This window comes from Nicotiana tomentosiformis, chromosome 2 (genome assembly GCF_000390325.3).
Source record: "Nicotiana tomentosiformis chromosome 2, ASM39032v3, whole genome shotgun sequence".
NCBI lineage: Eukaryota > Viridiplantae > Streptophyta > Magnoliopsida > Solanales > Solanaceae > Nicotiana > Nicotiana tomentosiformis.
This window is the reverse complement of record NC_090813.1, coordinates 149,761,879-149,777,129: the sequence shown is the minus strand read 5'-3', so window position 1 is coordinate 149,777,129 and position 15,251 is coordinate 149,761,879. Positions and strand designations below refer to the sequence as shown.

At 38.3% G+C, this 15,251-nt stretch overlaps 1 pseudogene; it reads right to left on the bottom strand.

Moving 5' to 3' along the window:
- Positions 1–622: 622 nt before the first annotated feature.
- Positions 623–7,176, bottom strand: LOC104106227 (V-type proton ATPase subunit F-like; annotated as a pseudogene).
- Between the last annotated feature and the right edge of the window lie 8,075 nt (positions 7,177–15,251).

Here is a 15,251-nt window from a genome sequence, read left to right as displayed (position 1 = left end):
TAACCTTAGGCTGCTTCCATTGTGAAATTCAGTAAAAAGGAGTTTCTAAAGTGAAGCAAATATAGGTAAAGAGAAAACAAATCTTACAATGATATGTTTTCTGGCATGGGATAGGTTAGAGTATATTTTCAAAATACTGGCCGACCTGCCAAAACCGTTTCTTTCATTGGGCGTGCACATTGGGAGCCTTGAATCGGTACGAGAATTTTCACCTTGTAAGCATCTCGACTAATTTCACAGGATACTGACTGTCTTCCACTAACACAAGTACTGACTAACTCAGTTCACCAAGTTTGGACAAATGGGAAGAGATCACCTAGTGTTTTTGTATTAGGACCTTTTTTTTTCCACTCTAGTGTTGCCACTTTCCCATGTGATGTGAACAAAAGTAGACATGACTTGAAATAGTGATGGTTGATGAAAGATCTCAAGATTACGGGTAAGGTCAAAATAATGGCCAAAATAAGTAAATCTGGGAACAAAATTTTAGAAACTAAAAAAGCCAAAAAGACATTCACTACATAAGAAACATTGCTAAATTATTCATCAAGAATAATAATCACATCAACTTCTGACTTGTTTATAACGAGGTTATTCACTCTCATAGAGTAATTCTTAGAAACTGCTTTCAACAAGTTGTCAGAAAAGATAACTTAAAGTAAAAAATAACATAAGATTGCAAACGAGCACAAGGTGACATAGACTACGACATTCAGATATGAATTGAATGATTGGGGCATGTTGAAACATAAACCGTCATCAACGCCTTCCAGATGCCACTGATTCAGTAGAGAAGAGATACTTTACTCGTGAAAGAACAGAGTCATGGGCAGGATCATATGGATGGTCCTTTGAAGGAATCTCCAGAATGGCTGGAATTGGTTTGTTGTAGCTATCAACCAAATATCTTATAATGTTGGCAACCTAAAAAAGAGAGACCCAATGAGTGGTAAAATTAGGTAGCACAGATTTAACCTCTTTCGGAACCTGGTTCTACTTAGTGCAACTACAAATAGAAGGAAGAAGGTGCCACCAGCTACCTTTTAAATGCATATATAAAGCACATAATATTCTCACTTGAATAGAAAAAATCCTTTACCATATTAGACAAACTTTAGTTGAAGAACTAGTTCATGCTGATATCTATTACAAGACTGAATTGCAACGTCAAAAAAATAAAAGGACCATATCAGCACATATTCCACACTGTATCGTATCCACAGACAACAATACTTGAGGACTGCTTTCAGAAGGGAAGTACTAAACCGGAATAGTTATTCAACAGCTTAACTGTGTTTAACATGGGGGGGGGGGGGGGGGGGGTTACTGGATTTCACTGTTGCAAGGGCGCTGACTGACTGGTTTTTCTTTCCTACGAGACAGTACTAATCTTTTGCCCTTAGCCTGGTTTCTGAGCCAGTCTGAAATTGGACAGAAGCGGTGAACTCGCCTTTCCTACCCAGACCAAGATTCGCTTTCCCTCTTACACCTCCTCCTAACCCTCCAACTTTTACCCAACTTTTGTTCTCCTGCCCCTCCAACTTTTAGTGTTAAATATCGGAGATATATAAAGTAGGCTTCAAATGGTATTTCGCAATGATTAATTTCTTTGCTTTTGAGAATCCTTGGTTTTAGCTAGAGATTAGACAAGGAATTGATAGAACCATCACAGGCACAGATTGTACTTGGAAGCTTAGCCTTCCCAAATAGCATATCGCACTTTATAAGTCAGTCATGCAAGTCTCTCATCCCAGCTTGCTTTGGCTCAAGAGCACTTGAGGTTTGGTCACTAATTACGTATTTCAGATGAACTATGCTTTTGATCAATCAAATTTGCAGCTGACATTCAACAAACTAAACAAATTCCAACTGTCCATATTCTCAATGATATAAGTAGCAGTTGATTAGTCAGATGACGCAACACTCATTGCAGCGCTTGAATACTTCTTCAGGTGAAGGCGTAATCAGCAAACTGTTGATAACTTTCTTGATGATATAAAGGACTCACATATCAAACTCACAACGGGAAACTAGCAAAGAACTTACATATTGGCTGATTAACACGATTGCAATATCTTCTATTGTGGTGAATTCCTTAAAAGCATCTTCAATCTGCTTCACCGTTGTTTCTAAACCATAAGAGAAATAATCAAGATTACTTTCTTTAATAAATAATTGAATAACGTTATAAAAAGTGCAGCTCCAGCACTCAAAAGAAGACCCTAACATTTTATTCGTTCATCCTTTCCTCAGCTGTTAGTTTATATGTGAGCTACTAATTGAAAATAAAGGTAGATGAAATACTTGTAACCAAATGAAAATAACTGTTTTGCCTAGGGATCATATTAACAACGGATCTATTTTATGCACTTTACTGGTATCGTTTAAGGAATTATCAGAGGTCATTATTGTACCAAGTGGTGGAAGTGCATAATCAGATAAGATGTGTATAGATTCTCAGACAGATTTAAGCATCTCGGTTAATATTGCAAATAACAATGGCTATTTTCTCCCTTCAATTTTACCACACATTACCCTTACTACTGGCACCAAGAGTCAAGGGCATAAGCCAAACTAAACACAAAAGAGCAATGACCCCCATTTTGATAATGAAATGTAGACTCTAGCAAGGAGGAGCTCAGATAGACAAATTTTAGCATTAATTGCATAAATAAATGATCTTGGACCTAATGGTCAAAAGACCCTGGTCGTTAACCGAGCCCTTGTTCACAATGGCGACACAATGAAAATCGAAGGCAAATAATTGCCAGTATATACTCACTTAGGTTAACTTTTTGGTTTCATTTTGTGAAATATCTTCGGAAGGAGAGGGAGTAATGGAGAGAACTAGTCGTGTTCTTCCTAACGTGATAACTTACTTGACATAAATGATTTACAAGATACACATACTTATAGGTGTGAATATAGTAGAAAATACAAAAAAAGTGTGAAAAAAAGAAATAATCGAGTGTTGTGCATTTATTGCACCACCTGAGTACATTTCATATGACAATAGTGTGTTTATTACTGCCGTCATATTCAAGATTTTCCCCGAGATAATAAATATTTTCAAGTCGCGCAATGAATGTACATCTTCCTTTATTAATTATGTTGTATTTTACGACTGCTTTCAGCACTTAATGCTTATTAGCTACTTTAAATAAGCTAAGCCAAACGGGCTCTAACTCACACGTGGGAAGAGAAAATAGAACATACCAATCCCAGGCATCAAAGTCTTATTAACACAAATACAAGGGCATATGGTCTTCAATCAAGTTACTACTACGCAACATGGATCTCATTTTGGTGGAGAGTGGAGGCTACAGCATAGAAGTTGAAAACAGTTATCCACACCAGGTCTTGTTAGCAAGAGAATACAAGGGAACATTTGTCATCAGAGCACTTTGTTTACGAGCACATTACCAAAATACTAAAAACAAATTTTATGTAAAGCAACAGGAAATGGGTATGGATGACTCTGTCCTTGGTAAACAGTTTCGGCAAATCAGGGTAATTTGTTAATGCAAATCATCAAGCAAAGTTATAGTCCATCATGAAACTATCATTTAGGAAGAAAGTGAATGCTACAGCAGAGAAAGTAAAAAGAACAATGCCTGAACTCGAAACATACTTGAATCCACAATGAGGTAATTTGTTTTCCTCCTCAAATCAACATTGCCAACTCCAGCCAGTCAAAATCCAGTAATAGTATTCTGCATTAGAAAAACAAAAGATATTGAGATTACTTGATAGGAGTAAAGATATCTGAATTGGAAAGAGATATAACAGGATCCCAGCAGTGCATTCAAATCATACTATTTCTTCAAATTGCATTTGCCTGTTTATGTCGGGCAGGCAGCTCGGTGCAATAAGCTCCCGCTATGCGCGAGGTCCGAGGAAGGGCCGGACTACAAGGGCCTATTGTACACAGCCTTACCCTGCATTTCTGCAAGAGGTTGTTTCCACAGCTCGAACCCGTGACCTCCTAGTCACATGGCAGCTCGAACCCGTGTCTGTTTATGTCGGATTCACCATTTTAGTAGCTGATATTAACCACTTAAAGAGCGACTGGTTCAGGCTAAAGCATAAAAAGATGTAAAATTGCCACTATCCTTTATCACTTAGGCTATGAACTAAACATAATCAATGGTCTGGCTGGTAAAGCTATCCCTTAATCATTTAATCAGTTGGTTGATTATTCCTTCAGGGATATCTGATAATATCGCAATAATAGAAGAAGATTAGCATGACTAGAAAGCATATCGCAGATTTGACTCTTCCAAAATTACAAGACAGGTCATCATTGATAAGCCAAAAAATATCCTAGAGAAAGAGAAACAAGAGTCAGCAAGCAACAGCTCATTCACGCAACCCGTCCATGAGTATTTCTTAGGACGACGATATCATGACAATTTTATAGTACCTTGATCCATGCATCAGTCTTTCTTTTCAATGGTGTTTTTAATTCAACTTTTAACATTTCATTCATTTATCTGGTTTAAGTGGTAGATTGACATACTTATTTAGTCTAGCACTTCCCCTTCGTGAATTCCTGCTGTTTATCCACTGATTTCACCTTAACATTATGCTAACAAAAGGTTCCAAAGGATTTCATGATGTAAATGGACTTTATGAGAAACGTCAACCTAGATAATTTTCTAAAAGGGACGTTTAATTTTGCATAATTTTTTTTGAAAAAGAATGTTGTTTCCATGTTTAACGTAGATACTTAAAATGGGTAAAGCTCAACCACACAAATAGCTTCGCATATGAACCCTGTATGTATTCCAACAACAACAACAAACCCAGTAGTTGCCCACAAGTGGGGTCTGGGGAGGGTAAGACGTACGCAGCCTTACCCCTACCCCTGGAAGAGCAAAGAGACTATTTCCGATAGACACTCGGCTAGAGAACGACTGAAAAGAAAAGGTAATTGCAACAAATAGGAATAACAAGAAGATGTAATTGCAACAAGTAGGAATAACAGCAAGATGAAATAAGATTGAATCCAAGAATGCAGTCAAACTCTAGGTAGTAATAGCCATCTATGGATAAAAGATATCATACTAACACTAATGTTAGCGAACTGAGTAAGACAAAGAGAAACGCTCGACTACCTACGAACCTTCTACCCTGATCTTTGACCTCCACACCCTCCTGTCTAGGGCCATGTCCTCAGTCAGTTCCAGCTGCGCCATGTCGCGCCTAATAACCTCTCCCCAAGACTTCTTAGGCCTACCTCTATTCCTCCTGCTACCCATTAGTCTTATTAGAAAACAATTAAGCCCCATTTGTTTGCACTTAATGGAAGTCTAAATCTTAATCATTCAGATCTCAGACATTAAGTGCGTTTGTTTTTAAAGTTTGCATCTTAATTATTCAGATCTTAATCATTAAGTGTGTTTGTTTTTTTATTTCACAACCACTTAATAGATCTGAATAGAGATTTATAACAAAGACTTAATTTCATTAAGATGCTATCATCTTTATTCATTATTAACTGTCGCCACCGCCTACCATTATCAACCACCACCATACCACCCACCACCACCATACTCAGCCACCACTACCACCACCACCATCATACTCAATCATAGCTGCCACCATTATCGACTATAGCTCATCAAACAAGTGCGCCAAAAGTGGATCGCTCCATTGCCTGGGCAAGATCTGACGACTCCTTTCCCGTTCACCTTGAAGTGGAACTGTTGTGGCGGGGAATGTCACTAGTTGTGATGCTTGCTGCTCTGGTTCCACTCACCATCCCCACCACTCCCATCACCATCATTCTCAACCACAACCAACACTCATCCACCTCAACTACCACAACTAATTACCCCATCACCATCAACAACCATAGTTGGCACTGCCCATCATTATAAACTACCACCACCTTCCTCAATCACAACTACCACCTCCACCCACCATTATTAACTATCACCACTCACTACCACCATCCTCAATAATAATCGCTACCACTACCAATCACCACTAGCTAATACCCTAAACCACCACCATCAGCCAACATTATCACCAAACACCGCTTCTAGTCGACATTCACAAGCACCACCGTTAGCCATCACCACCGGCAACTACCATATTTTAAAAAATTATATATTTGATTGATAGAATATTAGATTAATTAGTATTTCATTTGAAGTTTATGTTTATTCATTTTCAAATAAAAATAAATTTTATACATTCACATGTTAAAAATCAAACAATCTTAATCATTTAGTATTCAGATGTTCATACACATCTTAATATTCAGATGTATATTCAGATTCAGATATCTTAATCTTAATACACATCTTGATATCTTAATCTTATTCAGATGTGTATTCAGATACAAACATCTTAGTCTTAAAAGAAACAAATGAGAACGGATAAAGCTCAAGTCTTTTTTTTCTTCTTTTTTTTCTGTTTTTGACAACCGAGAAACCCTCGAGGGCCAGTTGTGCTTGGTTTGAACCTCGGTGGATAATGGGCCCGCCCCTCTCTACCCTCGTGAAGTGCGCCTAACCCACACATCAATTATTGTCCTCTTACCACTAGACTAAATCTCGGTCATTGGTACAAAGAAAATAAGCAGATTATGTGAATTCTAGACATATACAGTATAAAAAACAAGTGCTAATTTCAAGCTAATGTAAATACCTCATCAGCAATCATAGCAATAAGTGCAGAGTTGCTGGTTTTAATTGGAGCTCGGTTAGCCATCTAACACTACAACAAGGTTTCTGCAAATAACATAACATCACACAATTAACAAACACTTAAAAGCATGAATCTTGAACACATAAAACATATTCAGATTTCAAATTGAATTCTAAATAGTTAAGAAAAAGTCATCAAACCACTCAAAATCTTTAAAATTCTAATATTACACAAAGTTTGATGAAACCCCACATAAGATTTTCCTATGTTTCACATTCTTAGAATTATTATGCAATTAACTATCATGAAATAGTCAGATCCCATGAGAATTTATATGAAAGAGGAAGCCTCATACGCCTAATTGAAGATGGTTGAAGCTTACCTTCAAGTTTTATTCAGGCTTAATAGAGGAATACAATGGCGAGAGACAGATCGAGTAATACTACTGTTAGATGTTTAGTGGAATGATTGGAAGTTGAAACTTTTAGAATGGGTGTTAAGACACAGCCTAATAGTTCTGGACACGTTTACAAAAACTACCCACATCGTTTACTACATTCACTTTGCTTCCTCGTTTAAAAGTAACACAACTAATTAATTTTTAATAACTGTGAAATATTACCGTACACAAACAAAATTTAATACACCTCTCATTTTTGAAAGCACAATGTATGATTGAGAAGGGATATTTAGTATATTTGGTTTTCATCCAAGATATTCCATAGTTCGGTATCAACAGTGAGGGAGTTTTTGGAGGTATTCCTTATGAATTTACTGGGTATACTATCGATAGGAATATTGATTTAGGTTTTGACTTGGTGTCGGGCATCCAGTCCATATCTATTCTATCATACTGCATGGCTCTAGCTGAGTTGAAGAAGTAATTACAAGAGTTGCTAGATAAGAGATTTATTAGACCGAATGTTTCTCCTTGGGGTGCACCCGTGTTGTGTGTGAAAAAGAAGATGGTACTATGAGGATGTGTTGATTATAGACAGTTGAACAAGGTTACCTTTACTATCTCATATTGATAATTTTGTTTGATCAGCTTCAAGGTGTTATGGTGTTCTCTGAGATTGACTTAAGATCGGGTTATCATCCGGTGAAGATTTGGGCTTCAGATATCCCGAAGATGACGTTTAGGACTCGTTATGGCCATTACAAGTTCTTGTGATGTTATTTGGTTTGACTAATACTCCAGCACATTCATGGATTTGATGAACATGGTGTTCAAACCTTATTTAGATTCTTATTTGATAGTGTTCATTGATGATATTCTAGTTTACTCTCGTAGCAGAGAGGAACATGAGCATCATATGAAAATTGTGCTTCAGGTTTTGAGGGAATGGAAGCTTTATGCTAAGTTTTCCAAGTGTGAGTTTTGGTTAGACTCAGTTGTATTCTTGGGTCACGTGGTATCTGGTAATAGTATTAAAGTTGATCCGAAGAAGATTAAGGCAGTTCAGAATTGACCTAAACCTACTACAACTCTGTAGATTAGGAGTTTTTTGGGTTTGGTAGGCTACTATCGTCATTTTATAAAGGGGTTTCAATCCATTGCAGCTCCATTGATGGAGTTGACTCAAAAAGGTGTTCCTTTTAGATAGTCTAATCAGTGTGATGAGAGCTATCAAAAGTTGAAGACTACTGGCTACAGCCCCAATGTTGGTGTTGGCCATAGATTAGGGTCATAGACGGTATATTTTTCACGACCCAAATCCACGTGACCAGCACCCGACATACTATCCGATCCGAGCGAACCAACCCATATAATGCATCCAAACCATATGCATGAAAATCAATTTAACTACGGAAGCTCTTTGAAAAATATATATATTTTCAAGTTAAATGATGGAATATTTTTCCAATTCAACAATACATGAAGCCTCTCATAGTCATAACATTGAGACTAAGTAAAATAAATATCTTTTCATGTATGTCGTGTACAACTCCATTACTATAATTTTTCACAACTATCTATGGAGCCTCTATATCAAAGAATAGAATTAAACACTTGGGCTGATGCCTGACTAACATAAATTAAGAAAACAACATGATAGCTACCACGAAATAGGAGTGGTACCTCACAATATACCTCAGGAAGAGAGTCATCCTAGCTATGTCTGCATGCCACATATCATACCTTATCCTGAAACATGTAAAGTAAGTGGGGCCATGGAGAGGGGGCCTGAGGGCTGAGTACACCACGACGATACTCAATAAGTATCATAGACTCTCTCTAACTCAAGTTTCCGGGACAAGATTTTTTCAAAAACTATGCAATCAATATTTAACATAAAATGATAAACAGTTATATAAATCATGCTCTTTATCATTTTAAATAAAAGACAAGTGAATAAGCCATGCTATAAAGTTTTAGAACGTATCTATCAACCCATAATTGATATAGAAATCATATAAAATCATTTCAGTCTCATCAACTCATTGAAATCATTTTCGGCTCCTTAGGCCTAAACATAAGAAAGTTCTCTTTTACCTTTCACCGGGAGTACTATACTGACACTGACATAATGAACAACTACTAGGCGATCAACCTAGCAATAAGTATTTGACCCTACTTATTTGGCCGGCTTCCCGTAGTGCCGTACGAGTCGGCTTAACCTCATTACATTAAGTAATGATCATTTGCCCTCTTAATCGTGACTTTATCCCACAAACCTCGGCTTAGCCTTGGAATGTGTTCCTACATCGGTACTGTCACGACCCAAAATCCAACTAGTCGTGATGGCACCTAATCCATCCCGTTAGGTAAGTCAATTTCTAACTAACCAACTTCAATAATAATTATTAAAGCAATTTAAGTGATTAAAGATCCTGATCTTATACAATCCCCAAGAACTGGTAGTACAAATCATGAGCTTCTAAGAATAGAGTATACAAAGTGAAAATAAAATAAATACATAATCTATTTGAATAGTACATAAACAGAGCTTTTATAAATCTAAGGCTACCCTGAACAAGAGGCAGCTACAATAGGAACACAGGTACATCTTCAAGTCTCGCAGCCATCGAGCACAGCAACAATAGCAGCCAACATCTGCACGCAATGTGCAGAAGTGTAGTATCAGTACAACCGACCCCATGTACTAAGTAAGTAACAAACCTAACCGTAGGTTGAAAGTAGTGACGAGCTTCCACCAAGGTCGGGTCCAAAACCAATAGTCCACAACAATCTATAACAACATAAAGCAAATAATACCAGAAGTAACTCAGAGATAAAATACTCAGCCAAATAATGATTTCAAAAAAATAGTAGTTCTTTCTTTCAAATACATCAGTGAAAACCCAAATCGTTTGCCGAAATTGCCAATAATATGAACAGTTTGAAAACAATAAATTTCTCCAAAAAAAATCTTCTCGATAATAAATGATATGTTTCATTTTCCTTCCGGATAACCCGTATAAAACAAATGCATCACTATGCCCATCTGTCAAAATATGTAAGAAATCATGAATGATGTTATGTTGTACAACATGAGGAAAAATACACCTCTATGCCTGTATGTCATGTGTGCATTCCAATGCGATGCAACTCAGTGATAAAATCATAAACAGCCCCTCGGGCAGAACATCACTCATATACAACCCCTCGGGTAAACCTCACAGTCACTCGTGACACTCGGGCATACCTCACAATCACTCTTGCCACTCAGGCATATCTCACAATCACTCTTGTCACTCGGGCATACCTCACAATCACTTTTGCCTCCCAGTCACTCAGCACTCGGCACTTGGCACTCGACACTCGCACTCAGTAGGTACCTGCACTCACTGGGGGTATGTACAGACTCCGGAGGGGCTCCTTCAGCCTAAGCGCTATAATCTGCACGGACAACTCACGTGTTGCACGGACAACTCACGTGCTATAATAATAAAGTATGCTGCAGGCGGGCAGCTCCGATCTACACTCATCCTCACAATCAGGCCCTCGACCGATATCAAACATGCTGTGGCGTGCAGCCCGATCCCATAAATATCTTCACAAATCAGGCCCTCGGCCTCACTTATTCATAAACCTCTCAAGCCACTCGGGAATTTCAGTAAAACAGGGCATTCGGCCCAAAACATTTATATGCATCAAAATAGAGTCATAAAACTGAGTTATGATATGCAATGAAATGAATATGACTGAGTATGAATTTTCAATTTAAAACAAATAATTCACAGCAATATGACCTCTGTGGGTCCCAATAATACTGGCACATAGCCTCAATCATGATTTTTAATATGCTTTTCAGCTTAATTTCTTTAACTCATAAAACGCATGGAAAATGCCAAGATCATTTAACTACAAAATTCTACAAAAATAATTATGTCACATTTTTATAGTGCACGCCCACACGCCCGTCACCTAGTATGTGCGTCACCTCCCAACAATTTATGAAATACATATATTTAGGGTTCATACCCTCAACTCCAAGATTAGAAGAATTACTTACCTAGAACATGCCAAATCTAATGTCGAGCAAGCTAAGCAATGCTCCAGATATTCCATTCTGCGCGTATCAACTTCCAAACGGCTCGAATCTAGTCACAATAATTTGACTCAGTCCATACAATTTATAAGAATTAATTCCATATCAAAACGCTAATATTTTCCATAAAATCCGAAATTACGCCCCAAAAATATCCGTGGGGCCCACATCTCGAAATCTGACGAAACTCACAAAATACGACAACCCATCTAATTACAAGTTCAACCATACTAATTTTACTCAAATCCGACTCCAAATCAGTATTTAAACTTGAAAAATTCATTTTGTGACATTATAGAAATTTTCTTCTATTTCTCTTGAAGATTCAATAATCTTACACAATAAATGAAGATTAATTCTTGGAATATAATCACAAGGGAGTTAAGAACACTTATCCCAAGTTGTGTGAAAAATTTCCTCTCCAAAATCGCCCAACCCGAGCTCCAAAATCCGAAAATGGGTGAAAATGTTGAACCCTCGAATTTAAGGTTCTGCCCCAGCGATTTTCGCATCTGCAGACAAGATTTGCGCACCTGCGCATCCGCTTGTGCGAGCAAAATGTCGCATTTGCGGACTCCACTCGCCTGCCTAGTTTCTTCTTCTGCGCGCACGCAGGTGCGGAAATTTCCCTCGCACCTGCGACTAATGCCTCACAACCCTGTGCCCGCATCTGCGCTCCTTCTCGCGCAGGTGCGATTCTACACCTGCGCACCTCGTTTCAGCGCACCCCTGCTCGCACTTGCGAGCTTGCACCTGCGACCACTTTTCCGCAGGTGCGATTACACCAGAAGGCTTCAGTTCAAGCAGTCTTCCAAATTCAAAACTCAATCCGTTAACCATCCGAAACTCACCCAAGGCTCCCGGGACCTCAACCCACTATATCAACAAGTCCCATAACATAACACGGACCTACTCGAGGCCTCAAATCATACCTAACAACCTCAAAAATATGAACTACACACGGATTCAAGCCTAATAAATTTCCAAATTTCCAAATTTCCAAATTCCACAAACGACGCCGAAACCTATCAAATCACGTCCGATTGACCTCAAATTTTGCATACAAGTCACATTTCACATTACGGACCTATTCCAATTTCCAGAATCGGATTTTGACCCCGATATAAAAAAGTCAACCCACCGGTCAAACTTTTCAAAAATTTAACTTTCGCCATTTCAAGCCTAATTTCACTACGGACCTCCAAATAATTTTCCGGATACGCTCCTAAGTCCAAAATCACCATACGGAGCTATTGGAATCATCAGAATTAAATTCCGAGGTCGTTTACACATAAGTCGACATCCGGTCACTACTTTAACTTAAGCTTTAAACCTTGGAACTAAGTGTTCCAATTCATTCCAAAACCTCACCGGACCCGAACCAATTCTCCCAGCAAGTCACACAACAACTGTAAAGCCCAATTTGAGCAGTAAATGGGGAAACGGGGTTGTAATACTCAAAACGACCGGTCGGGTTGTTACATTCTCCCCCACTTAAACATACGTTCGTCCTCGAACGTACCAAGAGTTATTTCCAAGCCATCAAACCACTGTTCCATCTTACCACACACGTACCCGGGGGTGAACCCATGTCACCCTATTCCACATATGCTTGACTACACAATACAACTAAAAATCATTAATTTAACCTTAGCCCATAAACCTTGGAGTTTAATTTCCAACCTTTAGAATTTATTTTAAGATACAAATCTTACATTTACACACCGTATAAGTCCGAACAAGTTGCATCGCGCTATAACTATAATCACGAATATAATCAACCAACATATTACACAACTCGCATGCTCGTAGCACCATTCCTGATCGCAGTGACTACTCCAAAACCAACCACATACTAGTATTAAACCCATATCGAACCAAACATCATCCCAAAACCTCCGTACACTGTAGATAGTAAAAGAAACGCGCGAAATTTCATGACCACTCACCATTTTTGATTCCATATCCACCGCATGAATGTCTAACACATCTCTCATACACGATCATCCTAAGTGGAATATTTTAAAAGTTCTTCCATGCCACTTGGCAAAATTTGAATATCAACAGTCGATCAATCAAGAAAAATGCCGCAATACCTATGAGATATCCATAATTCAAAATATAGTGCGCCTTCTGAAATGTACACTCTACTCACGCAATACCAAATAGTTATAGCATTCATCTAAACATAGAAAACTGTTCATGCCCTCTAAGAATTACCTCCCTTTCAAAGTTAAACCATGACCTTGCACACGCCAACCTTAATCCCACACAACACACAACATCTATCATGCCATCATTTGAAAAAATAAATACGAGAACCTCATAATCATTCCGAGTCATAAGTAAAATACATATCTGATCAGCCAGAAGCCTTACATTTGATCATATCTGATATAAAATCACAATACTCAACATGCTCCTCAGACCGGTAGGAAAATACCCATCTCAAACCGTGGTAGAAAACCTCGAGAATGCTTTGGAATCCATTTGCACATAATCAGGCCATCAGAGTTGAATCTCTCTAAATCAACCAAGTCACGTAGGTCGCCAAGCCCAGGTATATTGCCACACAGCACCTGTAGAAAACCCCCACATCATAAGCACCCAAAGAACTGATCATATCCATTACCATACTGATCCAACCTACTACCCGTTTGTCTTATTTTCTCCGAGTTTCTTCCGAATCTGTCTTTAGATTAATACTTCTCCTTGCTAAAACGCCACGATCTTTAGCCACAGCTCACCCTACAAACCTAGCATAGAACCACAACGCCCTACGACCCACAAGCAATTGTATTCTTCTTAAGCACCTTCAAAAATACCACAACTATAACACTCACTCTGAGAATACCTTATGTGAATTTGAAATTGTTCTTATTACCTTCCTTATACAAAAATGTAGAATCCATAGTCATATAGAATTTCCGCAAGTCCAGGCACCATCAAACGCAAATTCTCGGATTTTATCCATACACAAGTCCGGAAACATTCTCAATTGCTATATATATATTTCTCAAACCCACTGTAATTTTCTCGGGAGTCACCCACTTTGCTCAAATCTAATTGCACCGCCCAAATGGTCCAAAAGACACATGCTCCATTAGCACCACAATACTCAAAGAAGTAACTCTACTTTAACACCACATATCAAATTCATACTCCGTGCGCACTACATTATTCACCAATAACAACTCACTCATCCCACGAATTTCATATACTCATACGTGCAATATAATCCTTAACCAGGAATTTCCTTATTCGATTCATCCTCGATCTCAACTTCTGCAAGTCATAGCTAACCCACAAGTATGCCTCAGACCAAAATTAAAATTTAACACCTTACCATGAAATCAAATTGTCAATAGCAGATTCCCCCACTTAGCTCAAAGCCATAGATTAAAACATTCCATAACTCACAATACCAATACTCTCTTACTGCCATAATGCCACAGTAATTTCAACGAAACTTCTTCTCAAACTCATGCAACGCTAACCATAAAAATATCCCAAATCATTTGCTAAGCTCGCAATCATTCTCTTAACGCTCAAGTCAACTTTCTCAGCTAGATTCAAATTCAAATCTCCACACATATGCCCCACTGGAAGAAAAGAAACTCTCCACTCACATCATAAGGTATACACCTACGTAGATTACTCCGCAGGGAATAACCCACCTGCTTAAACTCAAATTGGTATCTTGATATACCCTTTCGCAGTCACAATTACTATGCAATCACTTAGTCTATCTGAGTCCAAACTCACTAACCAGACATGAGAATTTAATTTGTCCCAAAATTTAACAATCGTGAAAGATCTTTCAAAACATTCACACTCGAGACTGTACGTCACATCAAAATGAAAATCAAGCACCCAATGGCCTTCCTTTATATTTCAAGGAAACACTTCTCGTCATATTCCAATCGTCTTAACACATCCCGCGGTTACATCATACCTATCACACTGCCATTCCACCGCTCATCGAGCTACAAATTCCACTGTAGGATCATTACTGGACATATGAGTCCAATTGTACAGGTTACAACTGAAGCTATCGAGCTCAAGCTGCGGTCTAAATCTGGCCTCAAGTCCCCCAGA